Here is a 22017-nt window from a genome sequence, read left to right as displayed (position 1 = left end):
CAGCTACTCTGAAGGCAGGCCCACAAAAGATTCAGCAGAGTGGCTTTGACTGGAGACAGGGCTCTGCTGTAGATGCAAGTGTGCTTCTGTTCAGTCTTCATGCTGCAGAGGTAATGTTCATCAGGGAGCAGCATGTTCAACAGCTCGGCAGATGCTGCTGTTTTGGAGTAAGAGGTAACATTGATGCCTTACTTATTGCTGGATTCGGTCAATGATTTCAGTAATAAAGGAGGAATCAGTGCTTATCTATTAAGATTCCTCAGTTGAGCAAAGTATGACAGGCAGATAATAGACCTTGATGGGTAGTGACCTTTAGTTTCCTTAATAAATGCAAATCAATTGTATTCCTTATCCAAAGGCAAACTAAACAGATAGTTACCAGAGGAAAGGACTCATATCCTTGCATCCCAGAGTGGGCAGAAAACAGGTTGTAAAGAGAGCACAAGCACCCAGGTTGCTCCTGGTGAGACCAAGGAACCATGGTGTGGGGCCAGGATGGAGTGAACATATTGATTGCCAGCAAGATGGGAGCACAAAAGACAAATTTGTGTGAACTCCTATAGAGAGAGGGCGATTTTTGATCCCCTGTTTTCCATGACTCAGCTCTTCTGACTGTGTCTGTCTTGGGGGGGTGAGGTGGAAAGGATGGCAGTCAGAGACAGAAGAAATTAAAATACAGCAACTTGGGATAGCAAAGTAGCATTTGACATGAATTCTGTGGCTGAGATTCTTATAGAGATCACAGCTGGCATCAAAACGTCTGAGCTTGGAGAAATGAAAATTATTTGTGTTGCTTAGTTCTTTGTGACAGGGAGTCTAGTTCCTTACATTCTAAAAATAGGCAAGACCTCCCTCCCACTTTGAACAGCATCATTTCAACATAAAATGTTTCCCTCTATACAACCCTATTTCTCAATGGAAGGGTCTTCTGTAGATGCTATTTTAATTTTACCATACAGGAGACATGTAAAAGCATTTTCCCATTTAATATTCATTATTAAATATGATTTAAATTGACTTGAGAAATAGTTCTGTCAGCTCTTTAGCACTGAAGTCTCCTGTTTCTCTTATTTTCTTTTTCTTTTCTTTTCTTTTTTTTTTTGAGAAGGGAAATACCCCCAGGGGAAATACCCCAGGTCATTCATGTGTTATAGCAAGATGCTCATTCAATGATTTCAGACAAGCAAGTATCTCCATTCTGGGGTTTTGCTTTGATTAGCACCCATTACAATGCTTTTGTGAATGAATGCATTATATCTTCTTTTAGTACTCAAGAATCTCATGCTGTTCAGACAGTGCTGCAGGAAAGAAATGGACCTCTTCTTTCAGTGTGTGCATTGAACTATATAGCAGTGTTTTACAGCATGCCTTAGGAAAAGCAAGAAGCTGAGGGACATTGTGAACTGCATTTATAAAAGCACTGGACTGGCCCTTTGTGATGCTCTCTTCTGGGTGACCCATTGCAATTCCAGGCATAATCCTTCCTGCTGAGAATGCCATCCTGTGTGATTTAACCAGATCTGCTCCAAAGTGAACAAGTGCAAGTGTTCGGATTTCAATATAAAGAGAGCATGGGGCTGGTGCAGGATGTGGAGCTCAGCCCATCCTGTAAGGCAGAGCAGCAAGCCCTGCTGGAATCCAGGGGGGATAGGGAGAGCGTGTGTGTGCCTGCATGCAGGTGGATATGTGGGAAATGGGGCCAGACTGTGATTTTGTAGGAGGACAGATGCATATGCAGAACTTGCTGTATGTGGTTGACCTTGGGATGCACCAAAGGCTTACCCTTCAGAAGAGATAGCACAGCCAAATACAGGAACAGGATATACATTCTGTACATATTTCATCCCATTCAGACACTCGAATGAGTGAGGTGTGCTCAATCCTCTACAGCAACTTCTGCCAGCTTAGTCTACAAGAAATGATGCAGTGCTTGTATCACCTTGTTAGTAGCTTTTATCTTCTCCTGTTTAAGTTCCTGTATCTTACTTGTTCTGTATGAAATGAGGTGCTGCATTTTTTAACCATGTTGGAAAATGTTCAGTGCTTTTTTTTTATTCATCACAAGAACAGTGCTTCAGATTTAAGTATCTGCACTGAAGTAATGTGAGCTATATATTGAGTCAATGACTGCTAAATAAATGAGGCTGTAGTTCCCTCCACAGTAAGTGTGAGTTATTCCAGATTTTGCAAGACCATCTGTATTCCAGGCTTCTAGCTGAACTTAGTGCAGAATATGTTTGATAGACAATAGTGTCATTAGATAAATTAAGTGTTAGCAATAGGCTGTCAGCTTAATTATGGTAGCTGGCTGCTCTTAAAAAAACAGTGAATTGTTTTGGATGGAAGTGTCTGTGTGATAACCTTCTTAAACTTCTCACATTTCTTGAAGTCAGTATTGCAAGGCAGGAAAATGCCTGCAGCAAAGCCCTGCTCAGATGCCTTATTTATAGGTCCCTATTAGCATTTTCTGTTTTGGCACATGAAACAACCATTGACTGAATCACAGGATGAGCTCCACAACTACTGATCCACATCTCTCTGACAGGGCACTGGGAGATTCTCTGCTATTCAGTTGGCTTGGCTGTTAGGTTTTTGTTTTCTTTTCGTCAGCCAATTAATATCAGAAGCCGTATTTGTTAACATGAGGCTGAAACTGTTGGGAAGTAAGACTTACATGAAGCATCCTGGATATGTCTTTTGCACTCTGCTGGTACTTGAAAAACATGTTGATTCAAAAGTGAGCATGTGGCTTTTTTCATGGACCTATGCCCTGGGATTCACTAGCTTTCATGTTCAGTTGCAACCCAGTCAAATCCTGTCTACTTCTGCAAAATTTTTTTCCTTGCTTGCATCAAGGACCTGAGATGGAGATTAGCTTCCTGGTAGGAATAACTAGTTTCTGCAGTGAAGGCCATCACCAACCTTGGGTTTCACAATAGGACTGTAGAATAGGTAGACAATAGGTAGTAGAAGTGTATTACACAAGTGTCTTATATTCTAAAGCAATTATTGTAGTTCTATTTTTAAATTATACTTTTATAACATCATATATTGCATTTCAAGACTAGGGCTAAGGCAATATCCAAGAGTTACAAAACCTGACCATAACAGGGTGCTGCACCCTAGGGAGTGGGAATGAAACTGGAGACTCCTTCAGGCAAAGTTCCACCGAGGATGCTCAGGAAGTGACCTTGTGCCAGCTTCTGGACTGGCTATGTAGCTATTTGACCAGGCTTTTTCCCCTGCTAAATTCTCCTGACAAACTTTTACTCAATGGCAGTGAGTGATGCTGTCTCTCCCAAAGAGTGATGAATGACACCTCTTTGTCTCCTCTTCATCTCACTTGCCCATTTATGTGAAAACACAGGTTCCTCTGCCATTGGATTTCGCTCTCCTTCAGTTATGTTAGTTACCATGGGGATTGCTAATAGGAGAAAAATCAGTGATTTACCCAAGCAAAAGATGAAAACATTTCAATGTTATGTTCATGTTATGCACTGAATACCTAGGTTCCTGAAGGATGGAAATATGAGTGACCATTGTTGTGTGAACTGTCTAAGTAAGGGGGGTGTTGTTCTTGCCTTAAATATATCTGTCATCATAAAACAGTGTTCTAGTACTTTTGTTTCCATGTACTCTGTGCAATATAGTACAGGGGTTTCTCTATGAAATCTTATTTTTCCTCAGTTTCAAAATACTTGCAAAATGCATATTTATCAGTTAGCTGTGATTGGCGTTTTTAGGGTAACAAACAAATTCTACAAAGTTTCAAAGAGAGGGAATACTCAGATCTTAACCAATGAGTTGATTTGACCTGAGGTGAGCCAAGAGGCAGATTCCCAATGAGTCCTTTGGATGTGGTGTCAAGTACTTTTATATGTAGGATGCTTGCTGAATGGCACCAGGCAACTGTTCAGAAATCTGAAATTACTCTTCTTTTAAATTTTTTTTAAAGTAGAAGTTGTAGATGGCTGAGAGGGATTTCAGGTGTGGATTTCCCACTTTTCATTAGTGCATAAGGTTTTCCACCTTGGTGGTGGCTTTCCTATAGAGGACAAATTAAACAGAGAGAAGAAACTTCTAGGAAAATTTCAGAGCAGCCCAGCACCAAAGATTTGGTATTTGGCTGGCACTGCTGGTAACTCTGCTAAAGAATGTGGCTTCCCGGTAGCCCCTGACTGGGTCATCCTGTGTGATGTGCTGAAGGGGAGTGGAGGCAGCTCTGTACCTTGCCTCCTCCATACCTGTGCCACACTGCCATGAGGCAAAGTGAGGTCCACTCTCTGCCTTTGGGACCAAGTTTGTTCAGGTGCTGATTTGGGTATGGTGCAGGTTTGGTGTGTGCTGAGGGAGTTGAGGAGGAAAAGAGCACATGTTGAAGTATTCTGGTTTGACCTTTAGCTTGCCCTTGGGATGCCTTAGGTGTGGGTTTCTGGTCTAAATTCAGCAAATGGTACTTACAGAGTTAAAAAATCCCAGTGTTCCCCCACTACCCTTTCCTCCAACACATACAGAACAAAGGGTGCAGTGGAGGAATTTGTACTAAAAGCCTTTTTTTTTTTTTTACCCAGTACAATACCTATATCTAAAAATGTAATTTGGAGCTCTGTTCTTTTCCAGCAAAGCAGAAAATGTATGTAAGCTTACCTGCTCAGCCCTGTTTCAGTTCTATATAGAATTTCTTCCGGCTGACCTTTCCCAAGTTGACATTTATGTTTTGAGGGCTTCTCTTTGAGTCCTTCACCCTTATCCTGCCTCCTTCTGTCACTAACATCACAGCAAGATGGCTAATCCAGCATGGACTGCTTTTCCACAATCAGACTAAGGCAGAAGTAATAGTTGGAAGTTGTGTGAAATGTTGTTACCCAGTTTGAAATTAGTGAAGACAAAGCCCCACATGCCAGACTGTGTAGGGAACAATGACTGAATGATGAGGGGCAAGGATTCCAGGTAGAAACCCCTGTTCTTCATCTCCTTACTTTCTCAGGGGTCTGGCAGCTGGGGCTGCAGCATTACTGCTGTGGATATGTTCACTGCTGCAGGATGAGGTGCACTCCTCAGTTATTTTGTGGGGTTCCACCTAAGGCCTCTCAGATCCCCTTGGCCAATCCTTCAGTGAATGCTTCCAACTATAGCTCAGAACCAGGGAACCTCCACATCCAAAGAAAGTTATCCCAAAACTACAAAATATTTCATTTGCTCCTCTTTATGGCAGGAGGAAAAAATACACTCGTTTGGGGTTTTTCCAGTGTGAGTGGCAATGGAACATATTCTGAGCCAAGAGCACTTTTACAACCTCAGCTTTGCCCAATGTAGCTGGTTTGAATGGATGTTTCAAAAGAACTATGAAAAATGTTTATGGGTTTTTTTGTTATTTTTTAAATTAATTGCATCTACTATAGAGCACCTTCCCGTTGCCTGCCTCTGTTATTGATATAAAGCTCTGTTAAGGTTTTATAAATGTACAGTCTTTCACTTTCTAGATAGTAAGAATTAATTCTGATTGAATACTTTGCTTCACTGAACTGCAGATAAGATGAATGGGGAGCTGCTGGCTAAGAAAAGGCTCTCACAATGTGTTTTAGACCTCTGTGTCCCTGAGCACTTGATCTATTGATGGGTTTTGTAATGCTGTTATCCTGCTGATCTAGTTGCAGGATTTTACCTCATGCTGCAGAGCGCCTGCGGAAGAAAAAAAAGGGAGGAAGACGTAGTGGTGACCCAGTTTTTCTCATGTGTGTGCACACAGAATGTCCTGGATGCCCTACAAGTCATTTTGGGTGGACAGTTTTCTTTGTGCCAGGGTCGGTCTCAGAGTTTGTTAACCCTGATGATGTTCTTGAGAAAAAAAGAAGCAGGACAGAGGGGATGGTATGCTCTGTGTTTGCAGCATATCCTGTAAAGTTTTATTTGGCAATATCCAGAGCTGTGGCCTTCATGACACCCTGTAGTAGGTGAAACTGGGGGTTTGGGGGTGCTTTAGGAATGTCCTCAGACATGTCTCTTGAGGCTTAATACCCCTTGGTGAGAGCTGTGCAGAGTGAGGGAGAGAATTAGTTTTAACAGTCCTCTTTAAAAAAATGTGGTGGCTAACCCTCAAAATCCTAATGCCAAAGTTGCATTTATCTTCTTCCAAATGCTTTCTCAAACAATAAGCTTAATATTAGCTTGGAGGGGAACCAGAGATATTTTTACCTGGAAGAGACCAGTCTGCAGGGAAGGGGTGTTTAGCTCAGGACTATGAGCATTTAGTGCTACTTCTTGGCTCCAGCCTCCCTGAAGGGAGTGAAAGGGAAGTTATTCTCCTTGTCCTTGTGCCATTGCAGTTACACAGTACTAGTGACAGCCTCATTACCTTATGGAGTTCTCCCAGCCTAAATATTTCCTCAAAACAGATACCTACAGGGCCAGATTCCAAGCAGTATACCACTTTTTGTTGGATATACACCCATATGGATCATTTATATTTCAGGCACTCTCATTATATGTTATTCTTCATTAAGCAACTGATAGAAATTCCAAAATATTAATTATGAGCGTGATATCCAAAATCTGTACAAATAATGAATGTTCTGGTCCTTTAAGAAATCCGGTCTCATTTCAGAGGCAGGGTTTATACAGATTTGGACCCAACTGTGCAACGTGTGTGGAAAATTATGCATGACTGGCCCAAAATAATGTCCTGTTGAGGTTCATAGCAACTGCAATTTATGCCAATGACGACAAAGTTGCAGGGCTGAGATGTATCTTTCAGTGCCTGTTAAAATTATTGTTATTTTTTCTGTCAGATATAAAACAGAGTTGATACCTACCTCGATGCCTTCAACAAGTTTTCACAGCTGGCATGTAAATACACATATATCAATCCTTTCTGTAACTGGCTGGTTGCCAAAGTAGCTGAACAGTTACAGCCCTGTTTGAATTAGAACACACATCTTGCATCCTCTGAGATGCTAAATAAGTCATGAGCAGTTGCAAGAGTCAAACTGGTATTTAACCACCCTCTTGAAAACTGTTCTTTGAGTTCTTCAAAACTTCCCAGCACGCTGTTTCTGGGTTTCCTGTAGGGCTTCTTGCAGGGGGTAGAAGATCTCTACACAGTAATTCTGAGGTAGTGCTGTGAGAGAAAAGCACCTCCACTAATGTTTAGAGGAGGAGCACTGCTTTGGTTGCAAAGCTGCACATCACTGCTTTGTGGTGGTGTGGGGTTTTTTTTAATTGCCTCAATAAATTGATGCTATCTGGTGTTAAGGTAGATGGCCAACAAGAGAGACCTATCAGGAGTCACTGACTTGCCTGGCCTTCCCTTCAGCAGACAGCTTTGGTGGGTCAGGACACTGGGGGAATTACACGAACTGCCCAGCTGGTCTCTGTGCACTTTAGGCAGAAGTACTTACAACTAAAATCAGAGGATGAGGACCACTGGGATAAGTCTCTGCCATAGGCATGACATTTACATGTAGTAGCCGCCCTTGTTCTGAACAATATGGATGTACCACAGCACAAAACCAGATGGGTTTGATTATGTTTCAAAGTTGATGTTTGCCAACATAAATGGTTCTTTCTGATCAAGACATCAGCCTTTGAAATTAAAGAGAAATCTGAATGAATTTCTCTTGTAAATGGGGCATTTTTTACCTCCCTTCTGTGGGGATTCTCTAGATTGTAATTAAATGCCTGTTAAGCTAGAGTAAGAAAAATATCTGTTTTCTTTATGGCTATTTGTTGTGGTTATCTATTTTCAAGTAACTGGAAATAGCTGAAAATTACTGAGACTGCGTAAATGCATTTTGCTCTTTTGTGAAATTTCATGGAATTTGGCCTGTGGGTTTAAGAAACGCCTAACGCATACACTGTGATTGCACTGGCTGTATTTCCACAAAAAAACTAGGCTAAGAAGGTCAAGCTGTGTTTAGCCCCGAGGTCAAATACCACACATTGGAAAATGTGCCTCTGTTCTTGGTTTACTTCTAAATGAAAAATATTATTTGTTTCTAACTTCTAATAATTCCTAGCACTGCAGTGTTTCCCTACTTCATTTAAGGTTTTCTGCAATTAGAAGAAAAATGAATAATGCAAAAATGGATTTGCAAATTAATAGGTTGAATTTATGGTTCTAAAAATGAGGCTTCATTATGAATTATTCATGTATACCTGAATGAGCTTTATCTTTTCTTAAAACATTTGTGAGGTCCAGAAGGTTCAGAGTCTCTTTCCTCACCAAAATAATCTTGTTTGGTAGCCAAAAATAACAGCATCAAAATCACATGAGAATAAAAAATAAAATCCCAGATGAAATAGGTTTTATGAGTCATAGTCATTAAATATGTAGAAACACAATGATCTGTTTTAAATACAGACTAAATTTGAAAGAAAAGATAGTCTAAATATTATACAAATCAGTGTGGATGTTAGTCTTTGTAGAAAGGAAAGGTTGTTAGAGGGTAGCATGAATTATTTGTTCAGAAACTTGCATTAGATGATGTTTAAAAAGGCTCAGCATATTTTATAAAAAGGCATAAAGCATATTCCAGCACAATAAGCAGAATGAAATAGCCAGGTTTGGGATTCAAGCACCCTGAGGACATCTAGTCTACTCAGCTTCTGCAGCTCTTCAGATTGTTGTCTTTGGCCAGAGGCTCCAGAACCACAGGAAGACCTGACAGAGGTGACAGAAATTCTGAGTCTTGACTTCTATCCCTCAGATCTGAAAGGGAAAATATTTTGCTTTACAAGAATGTGACACATGAATGTAGGTATACTGATAGACCATCTTTATGTTTATATTTAGCAGGAACATCCTGTTAATTAGTCACCAGGCAAATCCAGAAGTCTCTACCTGAGGTGTTTCCCTCCAGTTAATGCTCTTTTTCAGGGCTCTGGACCTGTGTGACATGCTGACACTATCCCTGTGAACTCCTGGAGGGTGCAAAAGGCCTAGAACTTTACCCTGTGCTCTTTTGCATGTGTGGAGGATTCCTGAGTTTATCTATAGAGAGAAAAGTGGGCTCAAACCCTAGTGCTTTCCAAATCACCATTTAGGTTTCTCCTGTTTACAGCCAGATCAGTCTTACAGCCAGCCCTTTGGGCAGCCTCTGCAGATCCTGGGCTTCTTCAAACCAGCTTTCTGAGAATTTGAAAATCCCAAATTTACTATGAGTTTTCTTTCCAGTAAGTGTCTGCAGCTTCCCTTCCTTTGGGGCACAGTGACTCAGTACTGCTAGTGGTAATGAGCAGAGCATTTTGACTGATGAGCACTTCACACTGATTCTGTGATGCTGGGGTAAAGCACAGACAATTCCCAGGGTGCAGGCTAAAAATGTGCTTCACTCAAACCTCTTTCTTCACACTGATAAAGGGAAAGGAAAAAAAAAGGATGTGGGGTTAAATGCTGTTCTACTTTCAGGTTCTAGCTTTTACATATATCCTTTTCATTAATAAATATCACTCTATTTCAGTGGTTATCTATGCAGTTAGAGCACACCAGGCTTTTGTCAGTGCTGGAGTCCCAGTTTGCCAGGTGCTGCACAGTGAATGCCAAATTGTTTAGAGCCTAGTGAAGCCAAGATCCTATGAATGGACAGAGCAAACTGCTGAAAAGAAAGCAGAAGCGTGAATGGAAAAAGTAGCTGTGGGAACAGATGTACATTTGCAGGCCAGAAGCAGATGTAATTAAGGGGCTTTGAATGATTTGTAGTACTTGCACACAAACTTCACCTCTCTAACTTGCTTTATTCACTTTCTCCCTAGATGTCAGCATGTGGCATATCAGACGGACACTCAAGTTGAATTTTGTATAAAAAGAATTAGAGGAAATTAAATATGCTATTTCTGTTGCATCTGGGAGACTCTTTACATCTATTTTCACAAATGCTTATTAATAGGAGGTTTTCCAAGTGGGGAGAATTTGGTTGATGACAAGATATTGCTCTGTCAATGTCGTAGGAATTTGAAGAACAGCTGCTGTTTGTATTTGAAGCTAGAAGTGGGGGAGAGGATCAGTGTTAGCTCTGTACTGGGAACTGCTGAGAAAAGCAATAATTTTTAAATCACTCTTTTTCTAAAATGTGGTGGCTTTACATTAGAGACACTAACTGAAACATCTTGGTGCCTTTTTTCCCTTTTGTAATACTAACCCATTTCTGATACACTGGGTATGGCTTTCTTTTCTCTCTCCTCTCTCGCGTGATGTTTGTCAGTGCTTTTAAAGCCTTTGGCAGCTTCCCAGCCAGAGCAGGTTCCCTGCCAACAGACTCCCCTCATGGCAGCTTGTTTTATAAAGGGTTGACTGCTTTGATGGATGATAAGGCTAAGGAGAATGAGGGAAAAAGGGAATTTTTTTTTTTTATTTTTAGGAAAAACGTTCCTCTCACTTGCATCTGAAAGACACATTGTAAATAGAGTCAGTCCAAACCTTGCAAGCTCTTATTAAGGGGGAGCCCATCAGGGGTGAAAGCTGCTCCTGTGGTGCTCTGTGTGTGATTCTGGGTGTGGGAGGTGGAAACGTTAAGGCAGGAAAGGTTAGGAAATTAAAAGGAAAGCAAATTAGAATCTTAGGCTATGAGAGAAAAACACAGTGGAGAGAAGGAAAGAATAATCAGTCAAGGGAGAAAACTGGAAGAAAGAAGGAAAGAAGCTGGAAAGCAGAAACAGAGAGAAACAAAAACTGTAAGCGGAAGAGAAGCTGAAGAGAAGTGGTGGAGAAAAGCAACGTTGGTAAATATGCAGCCATGTATGCACACTTCGTAGAGGAATAAGAAAGAGCTGAAGCCAAGATAAAAAAAATCATTAGAAAAGATAAAAAAATCTTTTTGCTGACCTCTCTCCTCATCAGTCCAGCTGGTACCTCTCAACATTGAATTTAATATTGATGTTTAGCTCTGCAGGTATCTGGTTGAGCCTCAAAGGCCTTGATTATATCCATCTTGTGGAGATTTGCCTCAGTGCTCATAATTATTGTGGACAAAGAAGGAAATACATGTTTTGAGTCCAATGTTTTCTTAATGTTGTATGTCCCAGCTGGACTCTGATGTTGGCAACTAGTTCAACTTTTCCTACCTTTACAATTTTGTTGTTTATCAGCTATTCTCTCCTTAAGAACCTCCAGTGCAATGTGAACATCTCCTGTGGACTATGTTTCACATTCTCTGGCTGTAGAGGGTAGGAACATAAAATGACATGTCTCCTCAGCGTTCATACAATCTTTCAACAGCATCGATAAGTCACCTCATTTCCTCTTTCATTCCAACAAAACCACTCGCATAAGTGCAATTACTCAGGGACATGTAAATTGTAACTTAAAGGAGAGACCTCTACAGATATCTTGGCAGGAGCAAACCTGTCCTATGTGGCTCTATGCTTGGGTAAAGATCTCATTGGGTCTCAGTCCAGACTGGCTCATTGTAAACACTGCATTTACAATTGCGTTTTCCAGAGGCAATGTGCAGCATATTAATGGTTACTTTGTTACAATCTTTACTCTTAATTTTTTTCCCTTTCCCCCCAGCTGACGAAGACTGCAGGACTATCATTAATTTAAGGTAACCCTTAAGTGTCTAGCAATAGGGTAATTCTGCCTTTTGAACACCTTTCCTACCTACACCTGTAGCTCTTGGGGCACTCCCATTCCATCCACATTTACTGTGATAGCACAGCAAGTGCTCTCTGAAAATGATGCATCAAGCCTTCTCTATTTCACAGTAAATTTTCTGTCTTTCTTGGGCACCACTTGCTGTGTTCTGTGTTTCCACACCAGTCCAGTGGTGTTTCCTATCTTCCTGCTGCAGGCTGTGCTGTGGAGGTTGGCACAGTCCCAGCAGGAATGGCCCTGGGCTCTGCTCAGCTGGAGATGCCTGCAGCACAAGAAGGGAGCAATTCCAGTGCAGAAGGATTGAACTAGGTTGAAGCAAGCTGTGCCTTAAAAGCACAGTGGTGTTCTGGTATTTGTGCTGAATCTGGAAAGAGGTCCCATTTTTTGAGTTTTTTCCCTCCTTGGTTACTGGTTGCATTTACTGTTACAGTGATTAAGTAATGTGTTTATACCTCAGCCTGGTTTGACTCTTGTTATCCCCTATCTACAAACTCTGTTCCTGCTTCTGTCTTTGATCTAGCAAAGTTTACAAACCAGTCTCCTTAGGATACAGACACAACGTTTGAGGTTTAAGAGGCAGTTATCTGCTTACTCACAACTGAGGTTTTATGGGACATAAGCACGGACATGGACTCTGGACTTTTCAAAACCAGCCCCTGGATTCTGGTGAAGGTGGCAGGTGCTCTCCTTTCCATGTTGAAATGCAGGCATTCCAGCCTAATCTCTGAGTTGCATATGCATGCAGATCCTTCCCATCTCTCCCTGGGTGCTGGAGGAATTTTGTCTTCTGGGATTATGCAGACTTCAGTTTCAATGGGTCTGATGTGAGCAGCTAGTCTGACCTCCTATACTTTAGGCTTACCCCTTATGGACTAAGCCTGAAGGTCATAAAAATAATATAAATGAGTTTTAAAAAATCTAAGGGTAAAAGTGAAATTCAATGCATTTTTCCTGTGCTTATGTTGTGAATCTTTGCTTCCTCTGTCAATCAAAAAGAGATTAAACTTCCTCACATGCTTAATACTTGGTTAAACATTATACAGTCCATTGGCTCCAGATAAATGTGTCCCCTATTACATGGGACTTCTACTAATAGAACTTGAGCTAAGTAGTAGTCATTAGAGTAAATCAAATACCCGAGTAAAGTGGCTTCAGCTGAAGTTAGGTGCAGTGCAATCATGGCCCTCAGGGCATGTGGCTTGATTGCTTACAGCCTTGCATGTTTCTTTCTATAAGTGCCATTTTCTAAATGAAAAATGTCTTTTTTTTTTTTCCTGTGGATCCTTTCAATTCATTATAAAGAACCTCAAGTACTTTTTGAAGCCTCCTTGAGGGAATTTTATTTTTACTGGGATTTAAAAAATGAAAATAAATGGGAAAACAGGGAGAATTACTGTGTTTCATCTTGCTCACCAGAATCTCACCTTGTTTGAACTCAGCAGTCAGAGTATATTCAAACATCAGGGAAGCAGAAAGCATTCAAGTTTATGGAATAATAGCCTTAAAAAATTCACAGAGTGTTAAATATTGGATGAATAGCTGAATGAAAATTCCAGACCTAGAATGTGGAAAGATTAGTCAGACTTCCCAAAGAAAATGTAGCTTGAGCAGCTACACTGTCTTCCCAAGCTGCCTATCCCTCCTCCCCCAGGTGTAACTTTTGAACCCACCAGTCACTCGAGCAGATCTGATGGAAGCATGGGGCTTTCAAAAGACATGGAGTTGTTCCAAGTTCTGTGAAGGTGGTTATTCAGAGGTGAGGAACAAAGAGGATCTGCAGGAGGAGAGAAGCTTCTCCATGCAGCACATGAGGCTCAAAGCCCTTGCAGCAGGTGCTGCCCTTAGCTCAGCAGGCAGCAGGGAGCAGGATGAGGTGGGTGGATGTGGAGAGAGAAGGTCTGTTTGGGTTGGATCCGGGGGGCCACTGTGCTGGGGCACCACAGGCTGGAGGTGGTGTATTGTGACCAGGAGGGTGCATGGGCTGTAGAGCATCAACCAGCAGGAAATCAGCTTCATTCATCTGGTTGGGAATGGAATAACTTGTCAGTGCTGTGTGAAGGAAGGGAGAGGGAGAATGAATCTTTGTGCCTTTATATGAATAATTTTCATGTGTAGTTCAACACTCAAGAATGCAAAGCATTACCTGAGCCCTCCTCAGTGCCTTCCCTGATTCTGCTAATAAAGTATCCAAGGAAGAAACAGGGCTGTAAGAGCAGAGCAGGCAGGACTGGGAAGGTGCAACTGGGACTATTCAGGAGTCACCCAGGAAAGCCTGGGCACTGCAGCTCTCCTGCAGCTCAGTGTGATGCTCCTCAGACACTGCCTGAGCTGTGCTGGCCTTGTGGCTGCCACCAGTGGACTACTTACAGGGATCACCTTGTACCACAATCAGGACTTGTAACCATATCAAGAATTTTTTAAAAAATATCTTTTTTGGTTTTTTTTGATGTTGGGAATTTTTTTGTTTGTTCAGGTTTTTTTTGGGGTTTATTTGGTTTTTTCAGGGCAAGAAGGTAGGATGGTGCTACTGAGCAGGAACAAGATGTCTTCCAGTTACAGCTGCTCCTGCAGAAGCTCTGTCTGGTGACGTTTTGTTTGTTATCTTCCTAGTGAGGATTGTGAGAAGGGAACCAAAAATACCAAGCAAGCTCTGCTTTAAGGGATAACCTCTATCATATCTCTCCTTTTGCATCAGAAATGTGCAAATAGAAAATGACAGCATTATTTTCCTTTCCTTCTTTTCTTGCAGCAATATGCTTTCTCTCCTGCCTGGCATACTGATTTGCTTGAGAATCCAGGCAGCAATTTGGTGGAGAAAAAAATCATTACATACATGCAAGCTTTGCACAGCACTGTATCATGACTAGACTCCCATTAGCAGGTAATATTTTTTTTTCCCCAGAACTCAAAGTACTTTCTGTGTAAATTATTGTCACATTTCAACAGTGTTTCTTTCTCTTTTCAAACTTTAACTGAAGAGAATGACTGAACTAAAGCTCACAAATCATCTCATGGATGTCTTACAGATCTTCCTTGTCCTTACGTGTGCCACACAGTTCTTTCTTAAGCATTTTTGCATACTTGAGACAGTATATTGCAGTGTCAGGATATTCTGATTGAAAGGCCTTTTTAAATTTAAACGGAACTTTGGCGGTTGCAATAAAGCTTTATACAAGCCTTGAAATCATCAGGAGAATAGCCTAGAAGTTGTAAGTTAAATTAAAATTATGTTTGTGCTCTTTTGTGTTTGTGCTCTTATTTCTGAGCCTGGGAGGTGCAGTCAAGCTTGCCTTTGGTATGAAGTTCTAAAAAATATGCAATTTTGACAGAATTATAAAATGTTTGGAGAACAAGCCAAGGAAAATGGTAGATTTGAGACCAAACACCAGAGGTGAGTCAATCCATAAATATGTTGACATTTCCTTATAGGAGAGAATTTAGTTCTTTTAGAATATAACACTAGTGATGCAGACCCTGACCCAAGGCTCACCCAGCCCAGAGTGCTGTTTCTCACAGGGTCCATAGGTGAAGACCTATGGAAGAGTCTGAGCAAGACAAGTTTGTGTGATACTTGATGTTCTCCCAGCCTTCACCTTTTTGAAGTCAGAGATGGCTAGAGGTGGTCCTCCCCTCTGTGAGAATATGTCCAGCCTTCCCTTGAAGGCTGAAGAATGATAAACTTGTATCATCTGCCGTGCCCTTTCTCAAGGAGCTCCTGCTGCCCTTTTTGCTGTTGTTTTGGCTCCTTCAAGCTTCAGATGATGACCCCCTATTGCTGGTACTGTTAGAGAAGCAGACAATCAGTCTTCTTGCAGACTTCTTTTGTATACCCAGAAGTCACCACTTTCACAGATTGATGTGTCCTACCTCACTCATCTTTTCCTTGTACAGCAAGGAAAGTACAGCAGCTTTCTCTACCTTTGATCTTCTCTTCTGCCTTTCCCTGAACATTTCCCAGTTCTGCTTTAAACCTTTTGAGGGATTTTCTTGCTCAGTTGTATATGATTCCTCTGCAATTCTTCACAGTTGGTGCTAGTCCTTACTATCATGAATAACTTAGGATTCTTGATAAGCTTTCTCACGTCACCCTTTTCTAAATTTTCCATAAATACACTGAACAGCACAGAGCCCTCTTGAACTGTTGCTTACTCTTTATTGAAAAAATGTTGCTACTGTATTCCTAACAGTGCAAAGACCTTCCATGGATGCTTGGTTTCTTCTCATGCTTTGGAAGACGTTTTTGAAAATCAAGGCAGTCAGTGTCAACCAAATTGCCCTTGTCTTCAGATTTGTGGATCCCTTTGCAGTTTTCCAGGAAGAGCAGGAAATTATAAAAGCCCTGCTAACTCTTTGCTCTCTGATCATTTCAAGCAGCTTGTGCTTTTCTAGTTGACCACTATTTTTTTTCTCTATTAAATTCCTCCTAATTGTCTTGGTTCAAAGGTCAGGCTACTTTTCCCATATTGCTTCTTGTGATTTTTTAGGAATTTGTGCCACTTTGACCACAGCTGTGACTGATTTTTGCAAAGCATCCTGGAGCTGAAGATGGTCTCCAGAAGCTCAGCACCCTGCTAGTGTCCTGGCCCTTTCTCTGGCCAGTGTATGGGACACATCCCACTGTTCTCAAGTGAAGAACTTTCAGAGAGAAAGAAAGTATTAAAGTATAGATAGGTAAGGGAGACTGGGTGCTCACACAGGATGGGAGTGTTCAGTCCCTGCTGTGCTGCAGGTTAGTCTCTCTCTGCCTCTCTCCCTGCATGTGCTGTGGGCAAAGTGGTATTTTCCCAGCTCACTGGGTTAGGGTTGGGTAAATAGACTACAGATCGCAAGAATCTTATTTACTACTGGAATCTGTGCCACAGTAGAGTAAAAACTAGGTGGGTGAGTGTACATACAGCACCAGTGGAGTGTCACTAACCTTGTGTGACAGAGCGAGGACTAACACGCTATGCATTCATTGCGGAGAGGGACTGAGAAAGCCCTGGCTGAGCACAGTAGGATCAACCTTTCCTCATGGAAAAGGTGCAGCGTTCCCTTGTCAAAACATTGCCTTAGGGAGGACTTTTCAAACGGCATTTTTTTGTCTGACTTGACCCTTAGTGTGTGAGCTTTTGGGCCCTGCTCAGGATTGTAAACCCATACCTTCAGACATGCTGGTGATCCAGAAGGATGTTCTTCATGGTCTGGAGATGACAGAAAGGTCCAGGCCTTGTGAGACACAGAGCAGCAGAAGGGGACGGTCCCAAAGGGCCATGTTGCCACAAGTCTGCAAAGAGTAATTAAAACTGGCTAGAGTACAGTTATTCCTTATGTTGCACTACACCTCTAATTTAAACTTCTGTGTGGAAATTACTTTCAGCATGTAGCAATTTGCAGAAAAAAATTGTTATGCTCGGTATTGTGAAGGATATTTCAGGCTGTCTGAGGCACATTGAACTGTGTGCTCTCCCTGCTTCATGCATTGTGCATTAGTCCAGCCACACCTAACTGAGGCATTTGCATGAGTAATTAACTGCCATTTCCTGCAAATCAAATTACTTGGAATTAGAATTTAAAATTGCTTTCCAATTACTGAACCATGCTTGTTAGTGAGAGCAATGTTTTTACTGTGCCACATTTAGAAAGGGCAGAGGCTCTTAACTCTTTCAAGAGAGCAATTATTTCTGAGAAGCACAGTGTGTCCAGGGATCCCAACCTTATTTGCTTTACACTGCTAACAACTGCTGGAGTGGTGATGCTGCTCTCACAAGTGAGACAAATTAATTTGCTTCTTAAACTTTATGAGTAGAACAAAATAAAATTTTGTTAGCATCCTTTATTAGCATCACGTTTCAAGGATGGTTGTATGGGCTTCAGTACAAAGTTGGTTTTGTGTGTTTAAAGTATACAGCAAAATTGTTGAGAGCTTTTTCATCACAAGCTGGATAACTGTATGTGCAGACATATATACAATTCTAAATGAAGATGTCCCTATTATCATGTATAATATCAATTTAAATTGCCAGTGGGAATGCTGTACTAATATTTGAGAATAGCGTTTCCCAAAAATATTCTTTGAAAATTTACAGATCCTGAATTTCCTCATGTTTTGTGTCAGACAATGATCAGAGAAATTGTCTTTCTTTCTGTCTGCCTGAAACACAACTAAATAATAAAAGGGATTATGTAAAAATGATGAAGCTAGGACATCATATTTTAAAGTAGCGCTGTGGGGACTTTAGCTGGCATCAATACATTGAAGAAAATAAATATATTCATGTCTCTTGATCCCTGCAAACCAAATCTTGCATGTAACTTAAATGACTTCCTGGCTATCTAGTGTGGTTTCACAGAGTCAAAGCCTCATTATTAATGTCTGCTTGAAGAACACAGTGCCCTGTTAACTGTTAATAGGAGTCAATGAATCCTAATTGATTCAGTGACCAGGGAATATTTGATGTTCAAGATCATAAAATATTATGAGAACTGACATTAATTTTTGCTATCTGCTGCCCAGAAAAGGAATATATTTAGCTAAAAGTAATATTAGAAGTACAACTTGTTTTTTCTGTATTATATAAAAGCATAATGACATTGTGTAGCTAACTTGAACTGACAAGAGCAATGAAATGTAAGGTTAAGATCCTTACTACCTTTAATCTTGCTGAGGCTGGAGGTACTGCAGTGCACTAAGCAATAATTCTATGGAAATAAAGAGACCAATTATAATTGCAAAAAGGAGGCTGGAAAAAGGAGAGCTTGACATGTTTCTTATCAGGTTTATTGGCTGACTGTTAGCATAATCACAGATTAATCCCTTCTGAAACCAATAGAGGTCCCCAAATTAACAGCAAAAGGAGAATTTGCTTTAAATTTGTTTCATCTCACCCCAAATGCCACGTTTAATTTACTCTGTCAAGTTAGGGGCTGGGTTTAAGGAGGAGTGTTGACAGGAGAGGCATTTCATTAATGCTGCTTTCTTTCTTTTGCTCAGGCCAGATGGTTCTGCTCTGGGGAATCTGCAGTGCTTCCTGGAGGGCAATCATGGTATGGGAGGTGACTGCTGAAGGTGAGCTCCTCTGCCAACATGCAGACAACTCAGGTTAGGGTTTCACTGACTCTTATGTCCTAACTGGCAGTATTTGTGCTGTTAAGGAGTGCTTGGACCTGTGATGGAGGCTCAAAAGGGAAGTGTGTTATGAAGTTGGACATAAGAGAATAAAAGGAGAGGGAAGAGGTGGGGGAAGTGAGAGGATGATGAAGCAGGATAGCATGGGTGGACTAAGCAGATAAGTAGGCTGATTGTGAATGAGCAGAGCTGTTTGCTGCCAAGCAGCTCCCAGAAGGTAACACTGGGGAAGAGAGACTTGTCCCTGTGAAGCCTGAACTTACTACCTCCCCCTGGGCTATAGCTGAGCTTGTGAGCTTTTGTCAGCATGTTTTCAGAGTGTCCCCAGGAGGGTTTGACACAAGGGTAATGAAGAGTGTGGAAAAGAAACCTTTTGTTAATCTGCATACCAGCACAAGGAGCTCGTCAGCCAGAGGATCATGGTTAAGTCAAGCCTTTGCCTTCTTCAGAGAAGGCTGACATACTTTGAGAGATAACAGTGATCTGCCAGAACCACTGCCATGAAAGAACCTGCTTTTGAGAGAGATGCAGATTTAGCATCATCTGAGACATTTTTTCCCCACCATTGCCAGGATGCTGGAACAGCTGAACGGTTGCCTGAATCTTTCAATTTGGTGTCTGTTCAGAGGCTCATCACACAGTTTAGCTGGACAATTAGCTCTCTGAACTTTCTCTAATAGGAATAATGCTGGGCAGAAACCAGACAGGACAGTGCTGTGCAATATATTTAGACAGTTAAATGGTTAACAACAGAGCTCCTGTTGTGATTCAGTCATGCCAGTAGCATAATGCCAGCTTCTGTCCTCATCTGACACTTTCATACTGCTCGCAAGGAACCGCTGGGGAAATATGCTTTCACAGATTGTTAGCTGCACAGCCACAGCCCTCAGAGCCTTGTATAATAATGCAGCAGCTGAGGAAGGGGAAATAACCAAGTGCTGGTCACATACCACCTCTATTTTTGCTATCAGCACAACCTCAAAGGCAGCTGATACTGGGTGGGAGGTAAAGCTTCTCAGAGGTCACCTCAATTAACATCAGGGCTCGGATAGGGGCCCTGCCTGGCTTCATAGATAAAGCTCTGCTGCTTTTTCATTTACTGAGAGCAACCTGACTAAAATGAGCAATTGGGTTTTCATGCTGCAAAAAGACACTGACAAAGCTCTAAAGCAGGAGTGTCTGTGTATGTGTGTACCTGCTGGCAAAGCACAGGATGACAGACTACCTCACAGCTAGCAGGGCAGAGCAAATCTGCAGCACAGAGAAAGCAGTATATAGGCCCTAATTATCTTTTGTTTTGAAGTGAAGTCATGCTGAAAAGCAAACAGTTGCAGTCAATATTGAAAAATGAGCTTACTTATCTTTTTGGACACAGAAGATGCTCTAGCATTGATTAACTGTAATGGACTGCAGGGCACTGATTGCAAGGTAAGATATGATTGATCACTGGTGGGAAGACACTTGGTATTGGGGCAGCACCTTAGCAACCTTTAAAAGAGCATCAGCCATGCGTGCAGAGCTGTCCCAGGCTGAACTCCACATGCAGGGAACAGGGACCCTGTTGTTGCGGCAAGATAATCTGGGAGCATCAGACAGGGCAGCAGTCTGTTCTGTCACTATACTGGTGACAAGGCAAGGTGAGGGTAGGATGCTGGCAGAATGCCTGGATCTCTGAGTTTGCTCATTTCTGGTGCACATTGTGTTTTCTAGAAATACTCATTCATAAGTAAAATAACCTCTATGAAGTTTGAGTTTCTTCTTTCTCATACTAATGGCTACAGCCATTACATATCTGTGATGGGGTAGCATGAGATCCTCCAGTCTTTCAGATAATGCCATTATTTCCCTTTGTGAACTTTTCCTCTGGTGTCGTGGACCATGTTCCACTTTCAGAAAGAATAAGAGAATATTTTTTCTCATTCAGAAAGTAGATCTCAAACAGCTGTCATGGCCTGAGATTTTATGCTGCTCTAGTGAGACAAAAAAAGGCAAGAGTTTCACAGTGGGTTTTTCCTGTGTAGTTAGCCTGAACTTTTCAATGGATTTGGATCCCAGAGATCCAGAGGAAAAATTTCAGATAAACTCATTTCCATGCTCTGGATGCCTAAATCAGATCTAAGCCTGCTGGAGAAACTGCATGCCAAGTTCACTGGCTGGTAGAATAGCAAACTTCAAACAGTTTAATTGTCCCACACAGTTGTATTTTTCAAACAGTCCACTAATATCCAGTTTCAATTTCAGAGAGCAATTGTCTGTAATAGAAGTGTTAGCTGAGTAAAGTGAATTGTTTGAACAGTGCTGTGATTTTGAACTGTCATTGTGAGAAAAGCTGCTTTTTCCTTCTGGACCAGCCAAGGAAAGCTGCAGCTTCTTTCTCTAGGAGGAAAGATGGTGAATATTAATCACCCCCTGGCAACCTGTCAGGTGGTGGATTGCAACCCAAGAGAAGTGATTTGCTGATTATTGGATGTGAGAGGTTAATAAACAAATATTTGCACACAGGATAAAAGTAACAGTAGAGTTGGGCAAGAGATCCACATCTCCTGAAGTCTTAGGTCAGTGATTTGGGTGTAAAAAATGTTTTCCTTTCTGGCCTGAGGGAAAAGGGTGGAATATCTTTGTCAGGTTCTTTGTGGTGATCATTTAAATTCTCTGTGTGCTTGGGATTTCTCTTTAAAAAGATCATTCAAAATGAGAACAAGATTGGCAATTCTGGGTTCCTTGGCTGACTCAGGACTGCTGTGTAGCATGCTGACCTGACCACCCACCCATATCACCCTCCCTGGATACAAAAATATTTTACATTATCAGATACTCTAAAAGTGTCTGATGTCTGTGGTTTACCTGAGAGCTGGGTCAGCATATGTGCTGATCTGGACTTTGTGCATTGCATGGGCATTTACTTCCCAGCTTCCCTTTGCAAGCAGCAAGTGCTGGAGCAAGGGAGAGGAAAACACTGAAGAGCAGCATCCTTGAAGCAGGGGAACCAGAGTCCCAGTGGCAGCTAATGCTTGGCCTGTAATGCTACTGTGAGAAGGGAGGAAAGGTTTCACTTGGAGGTAATTCCAGGGGACTGCAAAGACCCCTTAGGGAGATGCTCTCTGTTAGGCAGGGTGAGGAGCCTGTGTGGCCAATCCACCATCCAAGCCAACACTGTAGACAGCAAGGTGTGACTCCTGTGAAGGAGAGCTGCTGGAGATGGACAGACTCACCTCAACAATGAGAGGAGGCTGTGGATACTCTTGGCAGTAAGGACAGGGCTTCAGCCTTGTCATAGATTTCTTCAGGGGGCTGGGAGATGAAACTCATTCAAAGCATG

At 41.7% G+C, this 22017-nt stretch overlaps 1 long non-coding RNA gene across 1 annotated transcript; it reads left to right on the top strand.

Annotated features, from left to right (window-relative positions):
- Window positions 1-13324: 13324 nt before the first annotated feature.
- Window positions 13325-21527, top strand: LOC146439746 (uncharacterized). Its single transcript, XR_014851303.1, has 3 exons — window positions 13325-13463; window positions 18564-18638; window positions 18725-21527. It is a non-coding gene; the product is annotated as an uncharacterized LOC146439746 (long non-coding RNA).
- Window positions 21528-22017: the final 490 nt, after the last annotated feature.

The sequence above is a fragment of the Lichenostomus cassidix genome, chromosome 3, assembly GCF_008360975.1.
Source record: "Lichenostomus cassidix isolate B80296 chromosome 3, HeHo_3.0, whole genome shotgun sequence".
Lineage (NCBI taxonomy): Eukaryota > Metazoa > Chordata > Aves > Passeriformes > Meliphagidae > Lichenostomus > Lichenostomus cassidix.
Note: the sequence above shows the minus strand (reverse complement) of the source record. Positions and strands in the feature narration are given on the sequence as shown.